Here is a 27,175-nt window from a genome sequence, read left to right as displayed (position 1 = left end):
AAATGAACAAAGGGGGAAAAAAGAAACAAACCAAGAAACAGACTTTTAGAGAGGGGAGTTGTGTGGGGGGATGGGTAAACTAGATGAAGGGTTGATTAAGAGGACACTTACCATGATGAGTGCTGAGTACTGTACAGAATTGTTGGATTACTATATTGTACACCTGAAATTAATAGAACACTGTACATCAATTACACTGGAATTAAAATTTTAAAACTTAAAATATTTTTAAAGTTGGGGGATCACGACACCTGGGTGACTCAGTCAAGTGCCTGACTCTTGATTTCAGCTCAGGTCATGATCTCAGGGTTGTGAAAATGAGACTTGTGTTGGGCTCCATGCTGGGCATGGATCCTGCTTAAGATTCTCTTTCTCCCTCTCTCTCTAACCCCCTACCCCCCTTAAAAAAGTGCTGGGGTTTCTAGAAGTCAGCATATGTAGATAGATGATGTAAAGTGCAGGGTAGGAAGACGTGAGAAATGTTGGAGCAAAACGCACGGTTTAGCTGGTAAATAGGGGACATCAATGCCTCCCACACACATCAGACCAAAAGAATTACTTGTGTGTACGTGTGTGTACCTATGGGGGAAAGGGAAGGATTCCTCAGCCCCACCTAGACTTACTGATTCTGAATCTCCAGAATATGTCTTTGGCAGACACTTTTCTTTTTAAATAAGCGCTCAAAGTGATGGTTAACATCAGGTACATTTGGGAAACTCTGGAATGTGAGCTGTAGAATTGAAAAGGAAAGTCTTATATTTGGATTTTATTCAGGAGGCAATCTGTTGGCAAGTAAGAATTTTCACCTCTTTGGTCAATGAACAAAGTATTTCTAAATTTTCTTTGGCTGTAGCCCTTTGACTCTTAAGTCAGATTCTTTTAAGGTATTTGGGAACTCAAGCCTATTGGGCAAATGCCACGCCGGGCCCCCACATGCCTGCACTGAGCCGCTGAGAGACTGAGGTGTGGGTCCCCACAGCCCAAACTGCAAGGCAGCTGCTGCATTACGTGCTGTCACTGCACTGAACTAGGCTGTGTGCTCAGCGGCACGTTTAAATAGTCCTCTGAAGGCAATTAAAAGTGGTTTTACATTGCTCGTGCCTTCCTCTGGGTTGGCCCCCTTGCAGGGCTGGGCCGTGTATCAAGCAGACAGGGAATGCCATTCTGCCTTGCTCCGTCTTTCTCGAATGTTTAAGTAGTGAACACTCATGAGTTATTGGGGAGTGGAGGGACAAAATGAAAAGGCACTGGTGCCGGGTCCAAACGTGTTTTATTTGACTAATGAATGCCCTCATGTCTATATCCTGACATGGCTATCATGCTTTTTATCAAAGTGTTTTTATTCTCGTTAGCAAAGGACCATAAGGCATGATGGTGTTTTGAATGCCCAAGGACAGGACCTTCTCTTTTCCTTTTGTCTTATTATTTTCTGTTCTATCCTTCCTGACCCACATCCGTTTTTCTAAACCCCTCTCTCCTGGCCTCTACCTCCTAGGACCAGCATCTCCATGCCTTTCTTCAGTCTAGTGCTTCTTGCTGCTTCCCATTGTTTCACCAGCTGAACTCACTCTCACGCCTCCAGGGCTGGGACTGTAGCTTCTCTTTTCGTGACTTCTTGATCTTTTGCGTCTTTTTGTGTTTAACTGTCCAGTCTCACTCGTCTTGCGTCTGTGTTTCCTTCAATATCTCTGCTCTTCCTTTCCAGCTCTTCCACTATCCTCCACCTGCTTTAAACTACAGAACCGTCACTAAATTCTGGCTGAGCTAGGACTGGCCTAGGTAAGAACAGAGGGTCAGGGAGGTGGTTAAAGAGCATGGGTCCCAGGGCTCTGCTGCCTGGCTCCAAATCCAGACTCTGATTTTTGACAAGCGAGTACCTCTCTCAGACTCGCCCTCATCCTTAAAACGGACCTGTGAGCAGGATGTAGGGCTACTGGAAGGATTGACTGGGTTCATATGTATCAAGCACCTAGGACTGGGCCTGGCACGTAAGTACCATAGGGGTTCATTGTCTTTTGTTTCTTTGTTCCTGACCTGTAACTTTGTCTTTTTATATCCCATTGAATATGTCTCAGCACATTTACCAGGATAAAAAAATTAGCATATTGTTTGTTTAAAAATGGGTATAGTTTTAAAACAATATTTTTAATTCAGGTGGGAAAACTTTAATGTTTGATTTTTACAGTATTTGTGTGTCTCTGTACCATAGTTTACAGAAAAGACTGTGCAGTGTTTGCCCTTTACATGTCTGCTCAGATAAATAGCTGATCTATTTTTGTAGATCACAAGCTGATGCTTGGATTAATTCAAGTGATTTCTCCTTGCTAATGTACACTGAGAAACAGAAAATTGTTCTTTTTCTTATTTGTTTCTACCCACATTCGTTGACCTACACCTTGACAGTTTATGTAATCCTCATGGACTACAAATTAAAATTACAGAGAATAAAGAAGAAGGAACAGAAAGAAGAGACTAGAAAGGAAGCATTTGCAGATTGCTAAAAGATAAGTGTCACAAGCTTATTTTAAAAGATAGAATGGATCACCAGTTGGGTAGAATCTATCTTATAGAACAAACGGCCTGAAAACTGGAGCTTTTTGACAGGGGCAGAGTTTGACACCAATGCCCAGGTAACGATGGTGCTGTGGTCCTGGGACCACACTTTGAGAAACGCTGCCATAGACCTTTCTACTTATCCCTGTCCTTCATAATACTTTATTCTTGCCTTTTATTCATTAAAAAATAATATTTCCTGGCACCTGGGTGGCTCAGTCATTTAAGCGTCTGCCTTCGGCTCAGGTCATGATCCCAGGGTCCTGGGATCCAGTTCCTTGCTCAGTAGGGAGTCTGCTTCTCCCTCTGCTCTCTCTTGTGTGCACACAAAAATAAAATCTTTTTAAAAGTAAGATAAAATAAATAATATTTCCCATAATTCTTTCCTGCTCTAAAAAAGTTAGAGTTTCACTGGAGTACTGCCACCAACTGGAGTTAATTTCCTTCTTTTCATCGCTATTTGTAAAGTCGTCCTCGACAGAGGACATGCAGTGGACCCCTTGCCTCCTCACTCTCCCATCTCCGCTCATCCTGTTGCTGTCACCTGCCACCTTGACCCCTGCTCCTCACTTGCACGTCCTGCCAAGTGTCCAGTACACACTGAACTAGGGACTGTCCCCTGGACCAGAGTATGGAAAAGAGGAGTCTTGGGGATGTGGTAGAGCAACAGCGATGTTACCATGAGTGCACCGAGCCCGGAAGGAGAGAGGAGAAGAGCAGAGTCGGGTCCTCAGCTGCTAGGTGACAAACATGGGGTGTGTCAAGTTGAGTGGTTGGTGAAGACTGTAGTAGACATCTGTCACTTCTGCTTTCCTCAAAGCACCCTTCCCTCTTTTTCCCATATAGCATCTGACTTTTCCTTTAAGGAGTCATTTCCCTTATGTACCCTGTGGGACTGATAACTTGGGGCCTTACTCCTTACTCCACTGCAAGAATATAATCTCAGTGGGAGCAAATAACGTACTGTTGGCTCACTCAGCCTGGTGGCCAGAACTGTCTGGATCCTAGTAGGCAGGTATTAGCTGAGCAGATTTAGGAGTTATTCAGCGAGCATAGGAATGAATACTGATGCTGCAGTGGAATTTTGCTACAGAGCCAACAGTACACGGAACAGACTGCTGAGTGCTGGAGCCTGGATGTTACAGGATCAAAAATAAGAAATCAGCCCTCAGCCCATGAAATTAATTAATTAAGCCCTAGCTGCGGGTTTGTGGACAATGAATAACCAGTCCCCATAATTTAAACCTGGCCAGTTTAAGTTCCTCAAGTACAGCACCTGTTTATTTCAATGTCGCTGTCCTTCCTATGCTCCTGTAAGGAGCCTAACAGTTTTTTAAATTAATAGAATGTACAAATGAATATGCAAGGGTTTACTCAGAGGTTCAGACTGATGATGACCACACTTTAACCAAATCCCATTCCCAGTTTCTCTTTCCCATTTTCCAGCCTGAAACTCCTTGATTCATATACTTGTCAGAGTAGAGACACTGCCTTAGAACCGCAGTAACATTTCCTTCTGATTTTAGAGAGACAGATTAAATAGACGAGATAATACAATATATTTCTCTCTGTAGCCAAGGAAGTTGCTAACGTATTAATTGGCCCCTGCTTTCCACCTGACCTACCCTCTCACAAAATCTCTCTCTGCCATATCGAAAGTCTGTCCAACTCTCAAAAAACCTTGCTCTCCACCAGGGAATAGCAATGTTCAGAAACTGCATGTTTGGACTTAATTCTCAGAAATGACTCATGGGATGCCTGGGTGGCTCAGTCAGGTAAGAATCTGCCTTTGGCTCAGGTCATGATCCCAGGGTCCTGGTATCAAGCCCTTGTCAGGCTACCTGCTACCTCTCAGTGGAGAGTCCGCTTCTCCCTCTGCCTGCCACTCCCCCAGCTTGTGCTCTCTCTCTCTTTCTCTGACAAATAAATAAATCTTTTTTTAAATGACTCATACACTATTGAAATGTGTTGATTTTCTAAAGTTTGAGATAGGTAATTGAACAGGTTCCATTTCCTCTCTTCTGTAATTAGCATATTTTTTAACTTCACAGTCACACATTTGTCTTTTTTCCTTCCTTTTTTTTTCTTTAACAATGGCATCAAAATATTCATTTGGTTGTCACAGAGATGTACTAGTACACATCTGAGATGACTTTACTTTTAAACAGTTTATGCAGGAAGTAATACATGAAATTATATCTGAAGCACATATTATTTTCATGATTTTTATTGAATTACTATCAGTTTTTACTAAAATCACATGTTTTATGTATACATACATACGTACACACACACAAACACACACACACACACGAACTTGTGATTCTGTTGGAAGACTTACATACTACCCAAAAGCATGAAAATATTAAATAGCCATCACTGGTACAGTCTCCAGTCACATAGTATCTCTTTTCATTAAAACAGAACTTTTTTCAGCAGTAAGAGCATAGCAAGACCTGAAGGAGGTCCAGCCTTTTGCCACAGGAGTGCAGACACAGCTCTACTGTTTAACACTGAAATGCTATTTATTAGATAAACATTACACTGAAATAGCCAAAGAACACACAAGCCCATTACAAGAGTGGACTTTTTTTTTTCCCCACCACTTATTTCTTTTTATGTTATCTCCTTAAAGAAGGACTTTCATACCAGAGCAACCTTGGGGAAAATGTGACCACAAAAAAGGCATTCATAGTGGTGATTTTCTAGACCCTCCATTCTATTATTTGGGGTATTTCCTTTGAACATGGGCTCTCTTTCCCACAGCTATGCTTGGCCTCCTGGTTTGCAATGACGTTATGTCTGTGTTGGTGACTTCCCAAACTGCCACTAGAAAAATTAGTGCCACAAATTTAACAGAGCTAAGTTTTCTAGCCTCAGTTTTTTCCATTCTGATTCAAGGACTCTGACTGTAACCATAGTCTTAATATGGACATTCATTATTTTTTTAACCTTTTATGGGCACTGATGAGAAAAGAAAGGTACAGATAAAATCCATACACTAGATCTGTCACCAGTATCTCACCCATTTCATCCCAACTCTATCAACAAATATTTAGCAGGAATCCTCTGTTCCAAAAACAACAAACAATTCCCCAGGGGCTACTGAGATAACAAAAAAAAAAATGTAATTTTCAAAAATGTATGATCTAGTAGGAATACAAAGGGAAAACTACCACACTTTTCTAGATGTGTACCAAAAGTAAAAATACAAAAAAAAAAAAAAATTTAGAAGCGATTGCCTCTGGAGGAGAATGAAGCAGGTAAATTAAAGAAGCTTTAAGGGTCATAGGGAAAAGGAGAGAAAAATAAAACAAGAGGAAACCAGAGAGAGAGACAAACCTTAAGAGACTCTTGGTCTCAGGAAACAAACTGAGAGGCACTGGAGTGGAAGGGAGTGGGAGGGATGGTTGGCTGGTGATGGACGTTGGGAAGGGTTATGGGCTATGGTGAGTTCTGTGAATTGTGTTAAGACTGAGGATTCACAGACCTATACCCTGCAGCAAATAATACATTATATGTTAGTTTTTAAAAAAGAAAAGAAAAAAGGAAGCTTTAAGGAAGCAAAGTGATTTGAGCTGGTCTTAGAAGAATGGTTGGAAGCTCAAAAGGCTGTAATTGAAGAAAAGAGAGAGGGCATATGCAAATGTCGGAAAAAAGCAAATGAGGTACATAATTGAAGAACAGTGAATAGTCTAGTGTGTGGCCATGGTCCAGGTGGGCAGCACAGACTGGGGTTTGCAAGGGCAATGCCACCCATGTGCCACCTTTGCGCCCACATGCTTGCTTCCCTCTGTGTGCCTCCCCAACTCATGCCGGTATCCCAGGTTGATAAGGAGAGGATCAATTTCTATTGTAATTGACCAAGAGAAATTAGGTTGGACCTAATGCTAATCCAAAGGGTTAGAAGATGAATGTACAGTTCTAAATACGAATAAATACTTACGGGCCCTAATGCTTACACCATAACCCATAGAACCAACTGAAGCCCAATAAATATTTTCTGAAATAATTAACATGATGGGAAGAATAAAAAATGGATAAAGTTTTGCAGGTTGACCAAAATCTGACAGTTTACTAATAATTTTACCAGTCTATCTAGAAGTGGTATTTTTTTTTCAAATTTGCCATATTTTTGTTAAGGGGTGTACATTGAAAACATGATCTATCTATTCACAGATTGTTCAGATTCAAATTCTAACCATTTTCTTGGGCATCTCTGTCTCTTGCTTCCACAGCTCAAGATGGGGAGAAATTCTTGGAGTAGGGCCACGTTTGATTTCAGAGCTGTTGAAAATCCTAGTACGCTTTTTTTTTTTTTTAACTTTCTCTTCAGGCCTCCACTTTTCAAGCTGAAAGGCTCTGACGGTATTTATGTGTATAATTTCCTAACATGACCAAGCAAGATAGAAAATGTAGGACTGCGAAGATCAATTGCTGCTGAAAATGCAACCCTATCACAATTTATTTCAAAGGCCCAGACTAATGAAAAAAGTTAAATCTATTTGTTTTTAAGGAAAGCTTTCTTCAGCTCAGCGTTAAGAGATGATTAATTACAGTGATTTTCTGGTGAGTTCCATGGATTTCGCTGGATGGCCTTCACTGAATTCACGTGGGGCTGAATGGTTTTATATCTGCTGGTATCACATGTCTTGCTTCAAATGTAATTACAAGTTTCTAGAAGCTGAATATAAAGAACTCATTTAGAACAGCTGTTCAGGTTGTTTACCGTAGACCATACATACAGCTATTCAGAACTGTAAACTCATTCAGTTACTAATAGGCTTTTTTAAAGAGATGAATAAACCTCTTGAAACAGGGAGGTTTTACTTTAATCAGTACCTCAATGTTAAATTTTGCCACTAGACCAAGGTCCAAAACTGGGGTTTGATTTTGTGCCATTACAGTGTAAGTCGTTCCTCAGTCTGTATGTTCACACGGACCTGATTCGCTGGCACGCGCTAAACTGCCCCAGCATCTGAAAACCAAAAAAAGGAAGTGCCTCTTTCTGCTAAGGGGAAAATGACAGTTGTCAACCTGGAGCTGTGAGTCTTGGAGAGGAGCAGCTCATGGTTCATTCCAGAGTTTTAAAGCAAAAGTAACCCCAGGAAATTTCTAATTAGCAAATTGGTGCCCCTGGTGTGTTTTAAGTTTGGTCTGTATTGTCATTTTGTGCTTTCATTTCTGTAGTCGATATTTTGGCCCTTGCTTTTTCCCTTGCTTTTTTTTAACAATAACAGAGCAAATTTTCCTGTTTTCTGCCCTGTTTCAGGAACTGAAAAATCCTTAGACACTAGTAAGTGGGAAAAGTGAAATGTCACATAGTTGAGTGCTTCAGTTTCTGTGAGGCAGGAATAATATTACCTAAATTAAATGCCATTGGAACTTTCATGAGGTTTTATTCATTTTTAATAAGATCTTTTTTGAAACATTAGCAAGTTGGTCTGTCCTTTTTCATTCAGCTTCATTTTTCCTCCCAGGAATAAAATGGATTATCCTGGGTCTTTCTTTCATCTGGTAGCTCTCAGACTGCTATTCACCCATGCCAGGAACAAACTATGGAAGTCATCTTATAATATTTCCATAGGAAATTGTAAGACCAGCTATCCTGACTGGTAAATGATTGACAAGATTGAGTTTCCTTACACGATAAATAGAATTTCTGCCATTTCTAATATTCTACTGTACATGTGTCCATATGGATATGTTGTGCTCACCATAATGGGCAAAAAAGGGTTCACCTAATAATATCCATAAGCTACTGCTGCCCAGGGGGTGTTAAATGGCGTTTATGAGAGATGTCACACCACCATACTGTGTCTAGTGGGGAAACCTATTTGCAATTCTGACTCCAAGCAAAGATGCTCTTTGACTGTCTTCAAATATAGTCCCCTTCTGAGGTACTGGGGTTTAGGGTGTAAATATAAATTTGGGGTCTGCTCTTTGACCCATTACAAGCTTGGGGTGTTCTAGGCACAGAAAGGACACTAGAGTGGCTACAGGGCGGGGAGAAAAACAAGAGTAGAGGGAAGGAGTAGAAGGAGAGGTGAGGACTTCAGATTTTATTTGGTGTATGTGATTCCAGAGCTCGGCGCAACCATAAGCCAACCCCTTCCCCTGATTCCACTTTATTTGGTGTATCTTATTCCCAATAATTTTTGAATGGCTTATGTATTGTTCCAACTTAGTGCATAGTTTTATATGTTTTCCTGTGTTATTTAGAAACCACTGGCACAGGGGCTCCTCAGTGGCTTAGTTAAGTGTCTAACTCTTGGTTTTGGCTCCGGTTGTGATCTCGGGGTCGTGAGATCAAGCATCACGTCAGTTCCACACTCAGCTTGGAGTCTGCTTGAGATTCTCTCCGTCTCACTTTGCCCCTCCTGCTCATGCGTACTCTCTCTCAAATAAATCAATCTTTTTTAAATAAATCATTAGCACATAATGGTAAAGTGTTTCTTACATCATAGTGTGATAAGGCTTTAACTAGATACATGTAGACACTTAGCAATGTCTAAAACATAGTAAGCACTCCAGAATGACAGCTACTTACATAATTATCATTATTGAGAAGTGAGTCCTAGATCCTAGTCAGCAGTAGTGTTCCTCTTAACTACCCCAAAAGAAGGACTCATCTGGGACTGTGGAGGCCTGGGCTGGAGGAGGAAAAAGCACAGCTCCTGCACCCACAGACCCACCACAGCCATCCCCCACTGCAGAGACTTCCTCCGTTCCCTGCCTTCCAAGGCAGTCATTTCTGCACAATCCTCCTCCATTAGCGCCTGTGTGCTATCTCTACACAACAGTGAAAATAAAATAGAAGAGAGCAGGAGAGAGGGGTTTTGGAGTTTTTTCTTTTTTTTTTTTTTTTTTTTTTGTCCCCTAATTGTTGGAAACGAAAGCCCTCAGAAAACTCCAGAAAGGCTTTGGCTTGTGTGAACAACCATATTTTAAAAGTTCCACAGTGAGCAAGTAAAGGTAAAAACTTTTGTTGAGAGTAGGTGAAGGTACCCAAAAAGAAGTTGTTGAGCCACTCATCTGGGCGTCTGGGAATACTAAGATCCAGAATCTTCCCAGCATATCCTCCAGAGATTTTCACCAGAAGGAGGTCTCACAACTACCTTCTCTCATACTCTACTTCCTCCACTGTCCCTCACCGCCCATCCCAACCCTGATGGAATCCTTGCCACAGACCATGGGAGTGGGAGTGGGAGAAACAGCCCTCACTCACAATTCCCAAACATGAGGAGAAGGGAGAGGTGAGAATGAGGATAAGGGGAAAAGGAGAGGTTGAGAAGACAGGGGAAGGGGTTTGTTTCTAATATCCCATTGGGAATTGAAAACATTTTCTTAACAAGATATTGTCATTTATGGGTTTTGTTGTCAAGTGGTCCCTTTAGTGCTTTTAAGCGGTGGTATCTGGAAGAGCAAAGCCCCTTCTGTTATGGGTCACAGAAACTCAGACATCTGGCCTGGAAACATGACCTCATGTGTGGTGGTGTTTCTTTTGGAAAGTACAGTATGAATTCAGTAGGAATTCAACGTATTGTTATCCTGACCACATGTGGTAGTCAGAAGAATGGACCCCATCCCCGCCTCCCCCCCATAGGGTAAAGAGATATCCATGCCCTATCCCTGGACCTTCAAATACGTTACCTGGTCGAAGGGACCCGACAGATGGGATTAAAATTAAGGATCTTGAGATGGAGAGATTATCCTGGATAAATCAAGTAAACCCAGTTTAATCATGAGAATACATAAAAGCAGAGAACATTTTTCCAGTTAGAGCTAATCAGTGGGAGATAGGACTATGGAAGAATGGTCAGAAATATAGAACACTGCTGCTTTTGAAGATGAAGGAAGGGGGGGGGCCTGCAAGTTGAAAAAGGTGAGGAAATGGGCTTCCCCCAGAGCATCCAGGAAAGAGAGCAACACTATTGACACCTCGATTTTAGCCCCAGTGAAACTCCTATTAGACTCCTAACCCACAGAACCATAAAATAATAATGTCTTTTAAAAAGCCACTAAATTTGTCACATTTTGTTAAGATGGCAGTATAAAATTAATACATCACTAAAGTAATGTGTGTTTGAGGAACTTTGGAAATTTGGGAAAACATATATTTTCTATAATAGGAATATTGGCTATATATTTTGGCTACCTAAAGTTCCATTTTATAAGGTCACAATTCTATTTAAAATTCTTTTAAAATCGGGGCACTTGGCTCCCTCAGTCAGAAGAGCATGCAACTCTTGATCTCTGGGTTGTAAGTTCCAGCCCCATGTTGGGTGTGGAGATTACTTCAAAATCCTTTTTAAAAGATTATTTTAAAATTGATGCATTCACTTATAAACTTGTAACTATAGATTATATACGTATACTTTTATATATTCTAATGCAACTATGTTATAGTCACTTATAAACCTATACCTGTACTTTTCCATCTCCTTGTCTCTTCAGTCCTCACTCAAGACCTTTCCATTTAGAAGTTGCAGGTATATCATCATGACCTCTGGTCAGTCATGCGTTGGCCAGCAGGTGTCAGGATCGAAAAGGTCAAAAGATTTATAGACTACCTCAGTGCAAGCACATATACACACATACACACATACACACAGGTAGCTCTATCTAACTTATCAACAAGTCTCCTTCTGGGAGATTTAGTTCATTTTCCATAAAAATAGGAATCCATGAATCCATTGAACTCTCTCTCAGAGGGCAATCCAGCCTTTACCTAAATATTCCCAGTGACTGGGAGTACTCTATGACATCACACAGATTATTCATGTTAGGACAACTCTTACGAATAGAAGATATGACCTACTAAACCCAATTCTGCCCCTCTCTAATTTCTACCCACTAGTCCAGTTGGCCCTAGGAAAGAATACACAGTAGGTGTGCCGAGTGGTTCAGTCAGTTAAGTATCTAATTTCTCCATCTTGTCTCCAGTCTTGATCTCACAGTTGTGAGTTTGAGCCCTGCTTTGGGCTCCACAATGGGTCTGGAGCCTACTTAAGGGAAAGGAAAAAAAATACACAATAACCCTATCCCTCTTCTTCATAAAAGGAGTTTTCTTTCTCCTCTTAAAATAATTGAAGACAGCATCCATAACCTTGAAATGCCTGAATCTCATAAAGGAATGTTGGGATTTTGAGATCATCAATGAACCGTAGTTAAGTAAGAAAGATGTCGGGGCGCCTGGGTGGCTCAGTGGGTTAAGCCGCTGCCTTCGGCTCAGGTCATGATCTCGGGGTCCCGGGATCGAGTCCCGCATCGGGCTCTCTGCTCAGCAGGGAGCCTGCTTCCTCCTCTCTCTCTCTGCCTGCCTCTCTGCCTACTTGTAATCTCTCTCTGTTAAATAAATAAATAAAATCTTAAAAAAAAAAAAAAAAGAAAGATGTCAAACAATTCACTTATAACTCTCTCTTGGGGTTTTCTTATATCTAAATTTCAAAGTCCAGGAGATAGTTAAAAACATTCCAAGAGAATAGGAATTAAAATTATTTTCTTCCTCATAGAGGAAGACCAAGAACTATGCAAGGAAGTATCCTAGAAGCTAAAGGTGGGTTCGAGAAAAATGGGCTAATTTTATGGTGTTCTGTTTCCACCCCTCATTCACTTAGTCTTGGTTGCAATTCTAATAAAATATACCGATGTTGTCTCAACCTTTACTACCTGGGTATTCAAGTAAAGGATCATGAAGCCCTTTCAGTGCTTGAAGGACAGAATTACCTTCCCAGTAACAGAATTAGCAAGAGAGCTTTAAGGTAGGGATTGCCAGGTGCCTGGATGGCTCAGTCAGTTAAGTGCCTGCCTTTGGCTCAGTTCAGGATCCAGGAAGCCTGGGATCAAGCCTTGCTTCAGGGCCCAGGAGGGGCTCCCTACTTGGTGGGAAGCCTGCTTCTCCCTCTGCCCCTCCCCTCTGCCCCTCCCCTCTCCTTCTCTCTTTCTCTCAAATAAAATCTTTAAAAAAAAAAAAATAACGTGGGGGTTGCAAACAGTATCATTATTAATGCCAACACCAACCAATTAGTATTCACTCCCTGCAACACAATTGGAGAAAAATTCTGAGGCCACCTCCAGATTCAGTGGAAAAGAATGCTTTGATCAATTACTGCTATAGATCATGAAAATGACAGAGGGAGTAGCAACATAGATGAATGATAAATACCATCCTTACCCTAAAGGAAGTTACTTATCAAAAAGCAAGGATTACAACCTTAGAGGATCTGAATTTTCTTTAAGAAAATTTTTGTTAAGGAAGAAAATGTACTAAGGAAGCTATTGCCATATAATTTCACACCATAATTTTTCTAGAATGTTTGCCTCCTTTTTCTTCAAATATTCATCACTTGGCATGGTTTTCAAATCTTTTGACATCCAGTTATCCTCCATGGGGGCAGGTTTCTGGTTTATCGCTGCACCTTCTAAAATGTTAGACTCAGGACTCCCTGGAAGGTAGTAGAGTAGGGAACAGCACAGCCAAAAATACCCCCAAGTAATACTGGAAACAAAGAATGAAACCCACAAAGCAGCAAGATTAGTCTCAAACACCTTTATCAAATCCAAGAAAAACAATGGAAGTGAAACTAACAAGTCTGGCACCTCCAAAAAGCAGAAGCAGGCAAAGAACCCAAAGATCTACACACACACACACACACACACACACACACACACACACACACACAACCATGGCAGAAATTCTAGTGCTAAGATGACATTTTTATTCTGCATGTTTTAAAAGTTTGATAATTTAACAATTATTGGAGACATACAAAGTGAAGTTCTTCATTAACATTTAAGAAAGAAAGCTTATTGGCCGAGAAATGTAAACCTGCCTGAAGTGTAATTATAAAGGTTCAGAACACACTTGGGTTATCCTAATTTATTTGACTATATATCTGATTATTTTCTGCATACACATGAAATCCGAAGTTATAGAACAGAGCAAAGGTGCACAGTGTCTGATCTTCCTTTAGAGAACCATATGACCTCTAATTAAAAATTGTGCTGTCCAAAGATCTCTTACAAGGCTGGTTTAGTCCCACAAGAGTCATAGGGGTTTATAGCTGTTGTTTTGTTGATGTTTTTATTAATTCCAAAGTTTGAGTGATTGCATCAAGCTCTCCAGGGAAAGAAATCTCTCCAGGGAACTCTAATAAGGAGCCAGATTGAGTCCTAGCTAAATTCTGATACAGCTTCAGCCCATATCTCAATTCTCTAACAACTGTTCAGTCCAGATACCAGCGAGTAGGATGAAAACCGTGAACTAGGGAAATGAAATTCTTCCTGCTCTGCTTCTATCAGATAACTTCTCTCTGTTCCCAGTTCAGCCGTGAAGCAATACATTCTCGTTGATGCATGTGGTAGATGATGTGTCCACACTAGGAGGACATGAGAGAACCAAGGTGCCGAGCAGAGTCTGAGAGGTCAAACATGTAGGTAATAAACATATTTCTTCGATCGTGTTCATCATTTTAAAGCTATGAAGACTTGGTTCCAGCAGTGCTGATGTTTCTCAACAAAGTAAGAGCATTTGGTACGTTTTCGGCAGATGGCAAGATAAAGTCCATTTGCTTAAGAAGCCACTCCTCCTTTGATGTGGTTAATTATGACCTCTCGGGGTACATACCAACCTTATCAAAATCCATCTGGGTAGTGCTCTCTCTTGTAAAAATGCCTCCTGTTGCTTTACTATTAGTGTTGCTCTCATGCCAACAGCATTCCTGACACTGTGTAATCCCAGGAAGATGGAGTTCCACGCCAGTGACTTGAAACCTGAACAAGACAGACCCAGAAATGGAGACATAAAACTGCAGGTGAGAATGTGGGCAGATCTGAAGATTGTAAGTTTCATTTTCCTTTCTCTTCATCTTTCCTTTGGTTATCCATTAATCCATAGGTGTAGATTTTTTTTTTCTCATTTTTCTTCCTATGTCACAGAATAGAACTTGCTGATCCTACTACCAGCAAGGGAGAAATTTTTTCTTGCCCAAAATGCCAAAAGCACATGGAGAAAAAAAGAGAAAGTTTCCTCTTATGAATTCCAGTGTGAACAGGGAGGTGTGTGTTATACCAGACTACCAGACTTTTTTTTTTTTTCCTATTTATATACTCTACATCACTTTCAATGTTGCTTAAAAAAAAAATAAAAATAAATAAATTCAAACCCGTTTCACACACAGACATCCACACAAAATGAGTTTTATAAAGATTTTTTTAAAAGATTTTTTATTTATTCATTTGACAGAGAGAGATCACAAGTAGGCAGAGAGGCAGGCAGAAAGAGAGGAAGGGAAGCAGGCTCCCTGCTGAGCAGAGAGCCCGATGCGAGACTCGATCCCAGGACCCTGAGATCATGACCTGAGCCGAAGGCAGCGGCTTAACCCACTGAGCCACCCAGGCACCCCAAGTTTTATAAAGATTTTTAAGAGAGAAATTTTTAGTCAGCTTCACGGATTCAGAGGGAAAAGAACCAAGGGATGAGTGATTACAGACAATAGGAAGAGAGGAAAATGAAACCTGAAGGAGATGAGAGAAATGTCAAAGCCATCAGTGAATGATGGAAGAATTCAAGGAAGATGTCACTGCTCAAAGCAACACAAACATTAGAGACAAAAGGAAGCATCTATTAGATTCTCAGCGGTAGGCCCAGGAACTACCATGGTAGGTGCTTAATAAGTATTTGTTTACTAAATGAATACCCTATAGTCTCATTTCCATTGGATGGCCTTCATCAAATTAGAACCTGGGAAGGCAGAGACCCGTTTATAATCATTAATGAGACAAGAAATTAGCTCAAGAAAAGCCTTTTGAGAATGAGGGGGGGAAATGATATTTGAAGCCAGCTTTTACGTGTGGAAGAGAAAGAACACAGAGGTAAAGTTGTGTGAAGAGAGCAAGCTAGATCAAATACAGTTGGTGACTATGGCAGACACAGAGGGAAAACTAGGAAGTATTTGTTTGGGAATCGAGCCAGACAGGATGAACTGGGGAGCCTGTGGGAATGAATGACCATTTGTGGAGTTCTAGCATGTGACAGATTCCTTCTGTTGGGTTATTTTATTCATCTTCAACCTTGTGATGGAGGGAGTAATGATAACAACCATTTAAGAATACAGAAGCAGGCTCAGATTTGGTGGCCCAAATCTCTCACTAATCAGTAACAGAACCACTTTTCAAACTCACACCTTATTCCTATAACCCCAAGCCTCATGTAGTGGGGACAGGACAGAGTCTTGCTGCTCAGAGGACTAATACAGAGACCATTAGCCCTGGATCTCCTGAAAGCATAACCTTGGGGCCCACTCCAGAATGGCTTAGCTGGAATCTGCATTTTAACAGATCCCTGGAGCACCTGGGTGGCTCAGTAAGTTAAATGTCTGCCTTCTGCTCAGGTCATGATCCCAAGATCCTGTGATCAATTCCTGCATTGGTCTCCTTGCTCAGTGGGGAGTCTGCTTCTCCCTCTGCCTTCCCCAGCTCATGCACTTGTAATTTCTCTGTCCCTCCCTCTCTCTCAAAAAAAATTGATAGATAAATAAATATAAAATCTTTTTAAAAAGTCCCTAGATGACTGGCATTCATCTCAAGGTTTGAGAGGCGCTCCATAGAACTTAAGCACTACCTATCTGGGGGGAATTTCAAGCATTCACTATACCTGAAAAGCCTATAGAGAGAAGTTACTTTCCATTTGGTCCCTGACGGTTGCAGACAGGGCCCTCTTTAAGCCTCTTGTCCTTGTTACGTGCACACCAGGTAGTTCACATTGTGGGACAGAATAAAGAAAGTCCGAGGCCACTATTGCTCTGATTTGGCAGAGTGGGCCATTGCTTCTCAGCAGCACCTACCAAAAAAGACAACTCTGCCCTAGTTAATTCCTCTTCTTCCTATCCAAACACATGTGACAGCCAATTTTAGCCCCATCTCTAGTGCTTAGATCTCAAAAACAACCAACCCTTCACAGACTATGCATGGTGTGTGGTATGGACGAGAAACTGTTTGCTTTGGAAACACCCTGCGCTTCTGGGAGCTGCTTGGGCTTAGGTAACTCAAACCTGGAAGAGTGAAGGCTTCCCTCCGGTGTGGTCCCTCCCACTCCCTCACCCACGAGATGCAGCTGCCTCTTGACAACTGAAGCCTGGAACTCTCCAGGCTTCCGAGTTCTCTCATCAGCCCTCCAATAGCCTTGAGAAAGCCACTTGTCCTTTCTGTGCCTCAACTGCCTCACCTGTAAAATGGGCCTCACCTAGTTCACAGGGACACCAGGCAGATTAATGAGTGTTTGCAAAGCTTTGAGATCCCCTAGATGAAAGTGCCTATATAAGTGTAAATGATTATCATTATCATCATTATTATTATTACATAAAGTATGGATGACAGATTAAGCATGGGATTATATGTCAACCTCCTGGGGATGGTTGATTTCTGGATAAACAAAAAGTGCTGTAGACTGTCATTAGCCACCTTCTTTCCCATATCTCTTCAAGAATGCATCATCCGGTTTGTTAGGCCACTAATGCTAAATGAAGTCTTCCTTAGCTCACGGGTGATGAGTTCAGACGAGATGGCAATGACCAAAGACTAGAAAATCTCTTGAGCCTTACATCTCGGGACCAAACTGGTCCTGCTCCCCATGTGAACTGTAATCACGTGGTGGTTCTCCTCACTACAGGTAAGGAGACAGTTCAGAACCCGGCCTGCCACCGAACCAAATTACTGAGTCAGGCCAATTACCGGTTTGCATTCTCCTTTCAGGCACACTCTCAATGAAAGTATAAATTAATGCCAAGAGCTCTAAATCTCTCCTAGACAGTCTCACCACACGACAAAGTTAAGGGAATCTGTGGGAGATTAAGGCCGCTTGTGTTCAGCAAAACTGAACCAGCCTCACTGCACATGTTCCACACTTTCCTTCTGCCAGGACCCACAGCCCCTGTGCGCGACCCGGTTGGAAACCCAACTTGCCCGTCAGGAAGCGCTACCAGATCAGGCAACCAGGAACTTTGCAGGGAGTAGCTAAAGAAGGGGCACGTAACACGGGGCCCCACACTCCTATAGGCATAGGGGAGAGGTCTGTGAAGGCCCCAAAATAACCTGAAGGCTTTTTTTGTGTGTATGTGCAATTTTCTGGGGAGAAGGTACACAGCTTGCAGAGAGTTTCAACAACTCTAGGACCTAAAAGGCTTAAGATCAAATGTTTTCCTGCCATTTCATTTCACTCTTATTAGACATACACAACTCCAATTCCCCCCCAAACCCACAAAACCCTGGTTCACACCACATCCTGAGGCCGAAGTGAAGACTGCATCTGATACCGTGGTTTTCTCAGCGATCCTTCGACCGCGCTCATCATTGTTAAGGAGTAGGTATGATAAAGTCAACATGAACCCTAAAACCTGAAAACTGGTTCTGATTTTAGGTTTAGTTGGGAACATTTGGTTGTTCCAGACCTCTCTCCATGTATAATAACATTTGTGCTCTGCCCTCCAAGTTTTTTACTGAATGCCTAATGCTCATGCTGTTCTTTTAACTGTCCTTTAAAATGACCGGACTGTGAAATTTGGTGTATAGCTCAGTCTGAGAAAGTATGAATCTTTATTTTATTTCAGATAAGCTCCTGGAAAACGTACATATTTTCCAAAGCAATCAATCAGAATTTGCTTGGCAACGAAGCAATCCCAGAGGCCCCAGTTCCCTTATGTGATTTATGAGACCTTCTCTTTCCAATAAAGTCGAGAGTACCTGGAGAATAGCTTCTCACCCAGCAGTTTTAAACTGTAGCTTCTAAGCTAAGGCACGAATCAGAAAGGAGCACGATGGGATGCAGAAATTCAAGGAGTGCGAGAGGAGATGGAACAAATTTTATTTGGAAGTAAAACATTCTCCTTAAACCACTTTCTAGCTCAATGACTCTGCATTTTTTTACTGATGCAGATATTAATTTAAATGCTGATTTATACCATCATTCAGAAAGGGGCATGAGAGCACTGGGTAAAGGCAGGATTTTTTTTTTTTTTCTTAACTACACAAATGACCTTAGGGTAGTCAAAAGGCATTGGACTGGGAGGTAGGGGCCTGGAGGCCTAGGCCATCACTTGCTTCCTATATGAACTATCACTTTTGTATTTGTAAAATGAGGAGTGCCTACCAGATGGGTTCTGGTTCTCAAATTCTGCACCTCTGGAATGCTAGCTGAGTACTCTGACAATTACTCAGGGGCACCCTGTTGACATGTGTCACCTCCCTGGCATCCACAAAGAAACCTTTACTGGAAAGCTGTTTTATGCTAGAAACTAAGCCCAGGGCAAGATATTAAAGATAATGAAGAAAATGTGCCTGCCTTCAAAGAGTTCCCAATCCAACAGCACACCACTAATATACTATTTCAGGATTAAACCAACCTGATGCAACAAAGCTCTGTGGGCTCATAGTTGGAAAAAACGAGGGAGGCACCTTTGAAGCAAAGGCAGCATGTGCAAAGACATGAGAGTATGAAATGCCAGGTGTAATCAGGGGACAGAATGAGCTCGGGACCTTGTCTCCTTCTCTACCCTAGGGAACCAGCCCAGGCGATCTGAAAGGAAACCCCAAGGTCTCTTTATATCTCTCCCTACAGCTAATCTATTCCTACTTCCTTTACTCTGGACCCATCATTGTGCCCTCTATTTGTAGAGCTGAACAAAAGGCAGTCCCACCTCAGAGAAGGACCTGCTGAAGGCTTCCGAGTCCATTGTTACTTATCATTTCTTTACTCACTCCACCTCCCTGGTTCTGTGTTGTTTGTGCCTAATAGGAGGAAGGGCGGGACGGAAGACTGGGGTTGCCTTTCACCCCTTCTGCTACAGGGTGAAGAATTATTTCACTTCCACCCAATTTCCTGTTCAAATGTATTTACTGCTTTTCCCATTGTTCAACTTGATTGGCATTTCTGAAATAGCTCCTTGGTCCTCTCTCCTATCTTCCGTTGTAAAATAGTAACCAGAGCTCCTCTCTGGGGATGTGGAGTAAGGAGTTAGAATGTCTGGGCAGAGAACATTGCCAAAAGTATCAGTGTGTTGCTCTTCATAAAAGATGACAACATCAAGGGGGCTTTCTGTTTAAATTATTTTTCTGGCCATGGTTCTGGGTTGGTATTAACTGATTCTTTCATCCCGTTACCAGGGGACTAAGCAAATATTACTGCTGGGCAAACTGAGCCAACAGTACAAAATCCAGGATTCCCACTCAGATCTTCCTGTCCATTGCTCATACCAAGATGCTACATTAAATCATTAGTATCAAGTTAGCAAGCATTTGCAACAATCTGAGTTCTTATGCTGTTGGTTAGGGTAAACTTTCCCAATAATATTTGGTCAAATAACATGTTGCCCCCCCGAAAGAGAGTTTTATAAAATAAATTGAGGAAATCCTGGGTTTAAAAAGTTTAAAACATCTTCCCCACTACAGGACTTCTCAGAGCCTGTAATGTGCTAATTTGGCTTATAAATCTTCAAGAAGGTGGTTTGCAAATTTACTAGACTCTTTATTCCCAGAGGTTATATGAATCACCAAAGAATGGTTAAAAGTCTATGTTGCCAAAACCCACTCCCAGAAAACCGGAGTCCACAACAGCCCTGGAGTCTATATTTTAACAGACACTCCAGGTGACGCAGGTGCAGATGACCTGCACATTGAAAAACATCAGTCTGGACTGTTTCCCTAATAAGGCTCCTCAGAAGAGAATTTGAGAAATGCAAATGTTGGCATAGGGAATTAATGCAAATTCAATCCATAAAAAAGGCTGATATCTTCCATTGCACCATAGTTCCCACTCATATTAATTTGAATATATTTTTCTGTTATAGCTGCAGAGTAAGATCTCATTAACTAAAGGGACAAACTAGCAATAGACTTCAGAGGAGACAGCCAACTATTGACAACAGACCCCAATAATCTGACATCTAAAAATAACTCTAGCAAAGCTAATAGTAGCGGTGTCAAGGTTTTTGTTGTTTTGTTTCATTTTAAATATGATCATCCAAGTCAAAAAAAGATTCTCTGACATCTTTTAAAAGCCAGATAGAGAAGAGAACACCGTGTTTTGGGAGACGGCAAATGTAAACCATCTTAGCCCTTGGCAAATTATCAGGTTTGGTCTCAGGGTTTTGTGAACGTTCACAATTAACCACTAACACCTCTGAGTTATCAACAGTCAAGTACCAGAGAGCAAACACACCAATGGGATTTTTATTCTTTTGAGTCAACAATATGTGAAATGGGTCAGAGCTGTAATGAGCCCTGAATAAAGTGTTAAATAGACGCCGGAGCAGTGTCAAATTGGAGAGGATTCCTGAAACCTCAGTAGGACCTACTTCAGACTCATTCAACTAATTAAGAAACGGTACCTTAGGGGACACAGAGGCAGGCAGCACTTTGGTAAAATGAAGTCAATATTTCAAAGAGGGAAAGTGCAGCGCTCTTCAAATGCAGAGTAACTGTGTTCCTATCAGGTTTCTGGAGACAGTACTGTGATCAAATATACCTAAGAGTCATTATCTAGGGATAATTAAAAGTAGGGTTTTTTTTTTTTCAATTCTCTTAAAGCAAACCAGCTTAAACATATTACATTTTAAAAGGAAGGGCAGAATTCTGTAAAATTAACTGAAATGATTAGCATCAGTTTATATCATCCATTTTGTGGCTGAAAATTCAGTTATAAGACAACGTTAACATTATACAAGCTTGAATGAATGAGGACAAACTGTGTGCATTCACTAGGCAATATTTTTTTATTTGACTTCTTTTCAAAGATAGTAACTATGGGTACTAAATATTTAGCTAAGGAATTCCCTCCTTTTATATAATTTAAAATCATGTGTTATTAACACTGTAAGGGAGTCTTAGAGATCATGCAATCTATATTATCAAAAGACTTCCATTCATAAATTATAAAAACCTAATGTGATTTGAGCTAGGGTCTTATCCAACTAAAATACCAAATGCTCACCAGACATAAGACTCTTGTTTCCCTGTATCACTCAGCTCTACTTTCCTTTTTGTTGGCATTATTCTTGGGCAGGCTGTCCCCCAAATAACCAAAATGGCCCCTTGGCTACTTTAAGATTATATTTCACTAGCATAGCAAAAAAGTAAGAAGCAAAAAGCTCTTTTCCAATAGTTTTAGCCAGAGGCGTGATTTAAAAAGGTTAAAGTGACTTTTCAGGAAAGGGGAAAAAAAAAAAAAAAAGAAAGAAAACTCTGGTTTGGGATTTCCACTGGCATTTGCCGATTTCCATGGTGTAAATACTCTCACCTTGGCCAATTTCAACCTGCCAACCTGACATCACTATGCATCGAGCTGGGAAGAGATATAGAGTAGTCCATTATACAATACATACTTCTACCTTATAGATACAATGCACATAGATAACTTTAAGAGCATAGGGAATAATAAAATAGCGTAATAATTAGAAAGCTTTGAGTGTTGAGCATTCACTACCTTTATTTTAATACAAGTTTATATAATCCAATTTTTATGACCATGTTTAACAACTGATTTGCAAAATTCCTAGAAATTAACATTGGCTCTTGAGGGCCAATATGAGCCGGCATACCAATAAACCCCTCAGAAATCCAGGAGGAAAGATCACATGCCCAATTGTAGATCCATCTTTGAACCCAAGAAGATGTGCTGCTCTGCCTGGCCAAACTAGAACTGGGGCAAAGGATGGGATTAGACTGCAAGTGTGTAGACTGAAGGAGAGTTTATGGTGATGAGAAAGAGGAGTTCCACAACAGAAAATGAGAGAAATAGACTGGGTATCCAAAAACAGATAGCAATTTTGAATAGATGAAATCCCTCTCATCTCAATACATAGGGTAAGCATGGGATTTTAGTGTCTACTTTGTGAGCAAAAGAAAATATTGGTAATTATTATTTAGGAACCACAAATAAAGTATCTAAGGCCCAGGTAGGATAACTGGTTGGCTTAGAGTGATGAACATCAAATGAGTAAGAGTCAGGACTAAAGGTCAAATTTCCTGAGTCCTGGTTCAGCACACTTTATAGACCTTCTCTGTTGTAATGGTGTTCCATTTTTCTTTCTTGGGAATGGCTGGCCAACAGAAAAATCCCTAAAATGAAGAAACAGAATAGACTTAGTAGTTAAAATTATCTGAAATGTACTAATATATATATATATTTATTTTAGAGAGGGCGAGAGAATGAGATAGTGTGCAAGCAGGAGAAGAAGGAGAGGGAGAAAGAAACTCAGACTCCCTGCTGAGCACAGAGCCTGATGCAGAGCTCAGTCTCATGATCCTAAAATCATTACCTGAGCCAAAATCAAGACACTCAACCAACTGAACCAACCAGGTGTCCCTGAAATATACTCTTTAAAATTATGTATTATACCTTCTACATTTCAAAGTTTCTTATCCAGTGTTTCAGTTCACCATACACTGTGTTGGGGATATAGGATTTTGAGGGCAATTTGACAAAACTAACAAAAACCTTAAAATCCAATATACCCTTTGCCCCAGCAATTTAACTTTGGTGAACTAGTTTAAGCACCTAGTCACAGAAGGGCTCAAATGTTTTACTTTAAGGATGTTAATTACAACATTATCAATAAGAATGAAAAATTAGAACAAACATACATGGTCAATAGCAGACAAGTAGTTGAATAAATCATAATATATCAGTCCACTGAAGAGCCATGAAAATGTTGCAGACAAAGAAAAAGGAAATGACCCAGAAAGAGAAGTCCATAATATACGATCACATATTATTGTGGGAGGAAAACATGACTGAAAGGAAAGACCATCCCAAAATATTCACAGTGATAATCCCTTTTTAAAATTTTATATTTAGGGTCGCCTGGGTGGCTCAGTTGGTTGGACAACTGCCTTCGGCTCAGGTCATGATCCTGGAGTCCCGGGATCGAGTCCCGCATCAGGCTCCCGGCTCCATGGGGAGTCTGCTTCTCCCTCTGACCTTCTCCTCGTTAATGCTCTCTCTCACTGTCTCTCTCTCAAGTAAATAAATAAAATCTTAAAAAAAATAAAAATAAAAATAAAAAAAATAAAAATAAATTTTAAAAAATAAAATTTTATATTTAATTTAATTTATATATTTTTAAATTGCTTTTTTACATTTTGTATTCTTATTTTTGTATCTTTTTAAAGATTATTAATTATACAAGTTCCTCAACTGTTTTTTTAACATCTTAATTTTATTTTTTCAGTGTTCCAAGATTCATTGTTTATGCACCACACCCAGTGCTCCATGCAATACGTGCCCTCCTTAATACACACCCATCCCCCCACCCCTTTCCCTTCCAAAACCCTCAGTTTGTTTCTCAGAGTCCACAGTCTCTCATGCTTCGTCTCCCCTTCCGATATCCCCCAATTCACTTTTTCTTTCCTTCTAATGTCCTCCATGTTATTCCCTATGTTCCACAAGTAAGTGAAACCATATGATGATTGACTTGCTCTGCTTGACTTATTTCACTCAGCATCATCTCCTCCTGTCCCATGCATGTTGATACAAAAGTTGGGTATTCGTCTTTTCTGATGAAGGCATAATACTCTGTTGTATGTATGGACCATATCTTCTTTATCCATTCATCTGTTGAAGGGTATCTTGGCTCTTTCCACAGTTTGGCGATTGTGGCCATTGCTACTATGAACACTGGGGTACAGATGGCCCTTCTTTTCACTACATCTGTATCTTTGGAGAAAAAACCCAGTAGTGCAATTGCAGGATCATAGGGTAGCTCCATTTTTAATTTTTTGAGGAATCTCCACAGTCTTCCAAAGGGGCTGCACCAACTTGCATTCCCACCAACAGTGTAAGAGGATTCCCCTTTCTCCACATCCTCTCCAATACCTGTTGTTTCCTGTCCTGTTGATTTTGGCCATTCTATCTGGTGTAAGGTGTAGTTTTGATTTGAATTTCCCTGATGGCTAGTGATGATGAACATTTTTTCACATGTCTGTTAGCCATTTGTATGTCTTCTTTGGAGAAGTATTTGTTCATGTCTTCTGCCCATTTTTTGGCATGATTATCTGTTTTGGGGGTGTTCACTTTGAGTTTTTTTTTTATAGAACAGTTTTAAAAATTGTGCTCCATTCACTGTAATGTCCTGGCTTCCTTCATGTCCCCATTGCTGCATTCACCTTGGTTTAAAATCATTTAAAACTTTTTCTGGGTGAGGACTCTGTCCAGTAGCAAGAATAAAAGAAATAGGAGACTGTTTTTAAAAAAAACACACACAACGTAAAATATATATATATAACATATATATATATCATATTTATATATGTATCTGTCAACATTCAGAAGAAGCAGTCTGATTTTTCTGGCCTCCAAATGCTACGACTTGCAGCTCTGTGCTGACTTTTGCACAACTGTCAGGTGTCCTAACTTTCTTTTAAACTTCCTACCTTGAGAAACTGTTGTAAAAGAGCAGAGTTAGATGTCAATTCAGAATATTCTAAAAAATCTCTCCTGTTTCCCGTGTAAAGGATGAATTTAGAGAGCCATAGGCTTTTAAGAATCCAACAAAGACTTCACTGAGGGTTGAGAGACTCTCCCAATACAGTTTATAAAAGAGTCAAAGGATCTAATTTTGAAATTCATTTGACCAGACAAAATTGAAAGAATAAAGGATATGAAACAGGGAGAAAAATATTATGGAAAATGAATTTCTTTTCATGTCATTTAAAGGAAAGTTTATGAATACAAATTTTTTTAAGATTTTATTTATTTGTTTGACAGAGAGAGTACAAGCAAGGGAGGTGACAGGCATAGGGAGAGGGAGAAGCAGGCTCCCTGCAGAGCAGAGAGCCCAATGTGGAACTCGATCCCAGAACCTTGGGATCACACCCAAACCAAAGGCAGACACATAACCTACCTAGCCACCCAGGTATCTGGAATACAAATATTTTTAAAGATTTTTATTCATGCATTTCTTTAAGAGCGAGCTTGCAAGCAGGGGGAGGGGCAGAGAGACAGAGAATCTTCAGCAGACTCCACACTGAGCTCAGAGCCTGATAGGGCTCCAGCTCCTGACCTTGAGATCATGACCTAAGCCAAAACCAAGAGTCAGGGGCTTAACTGAATGACCCACCCAGGTGCCCCTGAATGCAAATTTTTAAAGACATAATCATACATTCCTTTTACAAGTCATAATAAATTTTAAGGTCATCCAAACTCATTTACTTGAAGATAAAATATCACCCCAGCAACACACATGATAAGATGTCTCTGAAGGTAGAAACCCATTTCCCTAGAAATGAATTTATTTTGCAGTTAAATAGTAAATGAGGGAAGAAACAAGCCTCTATAGAAATGTTTGCTTCAGGGCCCAGATTTTAAAGTTACAGCTATTGCCTCTGAAGGAGGACTATACCTGGAAACTGAAAATAGGAGTTTGAGTCCTGGTTCTGTAATTTTTCAGCTCTATTGCCTTGGAAAAATAACTTCACCTCCCTAAATATCAAAATTTCAATCTAAAAATATGGATAAAATTGTGACAACTACACAGTTGTAAGCACAATGGCTGGTACAAATGGGCTACTCAATAAATATTTGTTAAATAATGGTATTTATGAGATTACTTTGCAAACTGTGTCAATAATAGCACTTTCTGTTACTATGGTAACAGCACCCGACACACAGTACTTAGTTGTATTTTGTGTGATCCACCTCCGCCACCAAATGCAAGCTCCATGAAAGCAGGAATCTTCATCTTTTTAAAATCTGTTTCTCAATTGTTTTCACTTTTTGGAATTTAAAACAAAGCCATCAGGGCAGAGAAATGGAAAATGATTGTGGAAATATTTGTGTTTCAGGTTCTTTCTTCTCATATAATCTTGAAAGCCAGACAGAGATAATCTATAGCAGAACGAGCTCCTGGCTCTGAATTATCATGCCTTAACACAGTGAATGCAATTTTTCTCTTAATAAAAATTCAGTCTTTGGGGGGAGCCTGGGTGGCTCAGTGGGTTATGCTTCTGCCTTCAGCTCAGGTAGGGGCCCTGGGATCCGGCCCCACTCCCGGCTCAGCGGGGAGTCTGCTTCTCCCTCCCCTTCTGCCCCTCCTTCTGCTTGTGCTCACTTGCACATAAGTGCTCCCTTTTTCTCTCTCTGTCAAATAAATAAAATCTTTTAAAAAATAAAGAAAGAACTTAGTTTCAGGGGTGGGCGAGGGTCTGGCTGGCTCCGTCGGAAGATCATGCCACTCTTGATCTCAGAGCTGTGATAGGAGGCCCCATATTGGGGGTAGAGATACTTAAAAATAAAATCTTAAAAAATACAAAAAAGAATTTGGTCTCGATCCCTGTAAGTTGTGTTCAAACTACAGCGGTGCACATCTTGTGATGAGAAACCTAGGAAAGACTTAAGATAGACCAACTTCTATTTTACAGTGAGAAGCTGATGCCCCCTCTCCTTTAACAGAAGCTCGACGAGGGCAGGGAATTTTCTCCAGCACCTAGTACACAGCTTATAACACACCACAGTCCTTCAATAAACAGTTGTGCAAAAAAGGGTCTGGGAGATGAGCTTTCTTCTGATTAGGTTTCAGAACATACAGCTGCTCCCGGGCAGTGAAAGGAGATGTCCATAAGCAGAGCCCAG

Source organism: Mustela erminea, chromosome 6, assembly GCF_009829155.1.
Source record: "Mustela erminea isolate mMusErm1 chromosome 6, mMusErm1.Pri, whole genome shotgun sequence".
Lineage (NCBI taxonomy): Eukaryota > Metazoa > Chordata > Mammalia > Carnivora > Mustelidae > Mustela > Mustela erminea.
The sequence above is the reverse complement of the archived record's forward strand: the minus strand, read 5'-3'. Positions refer to the sequence as shown.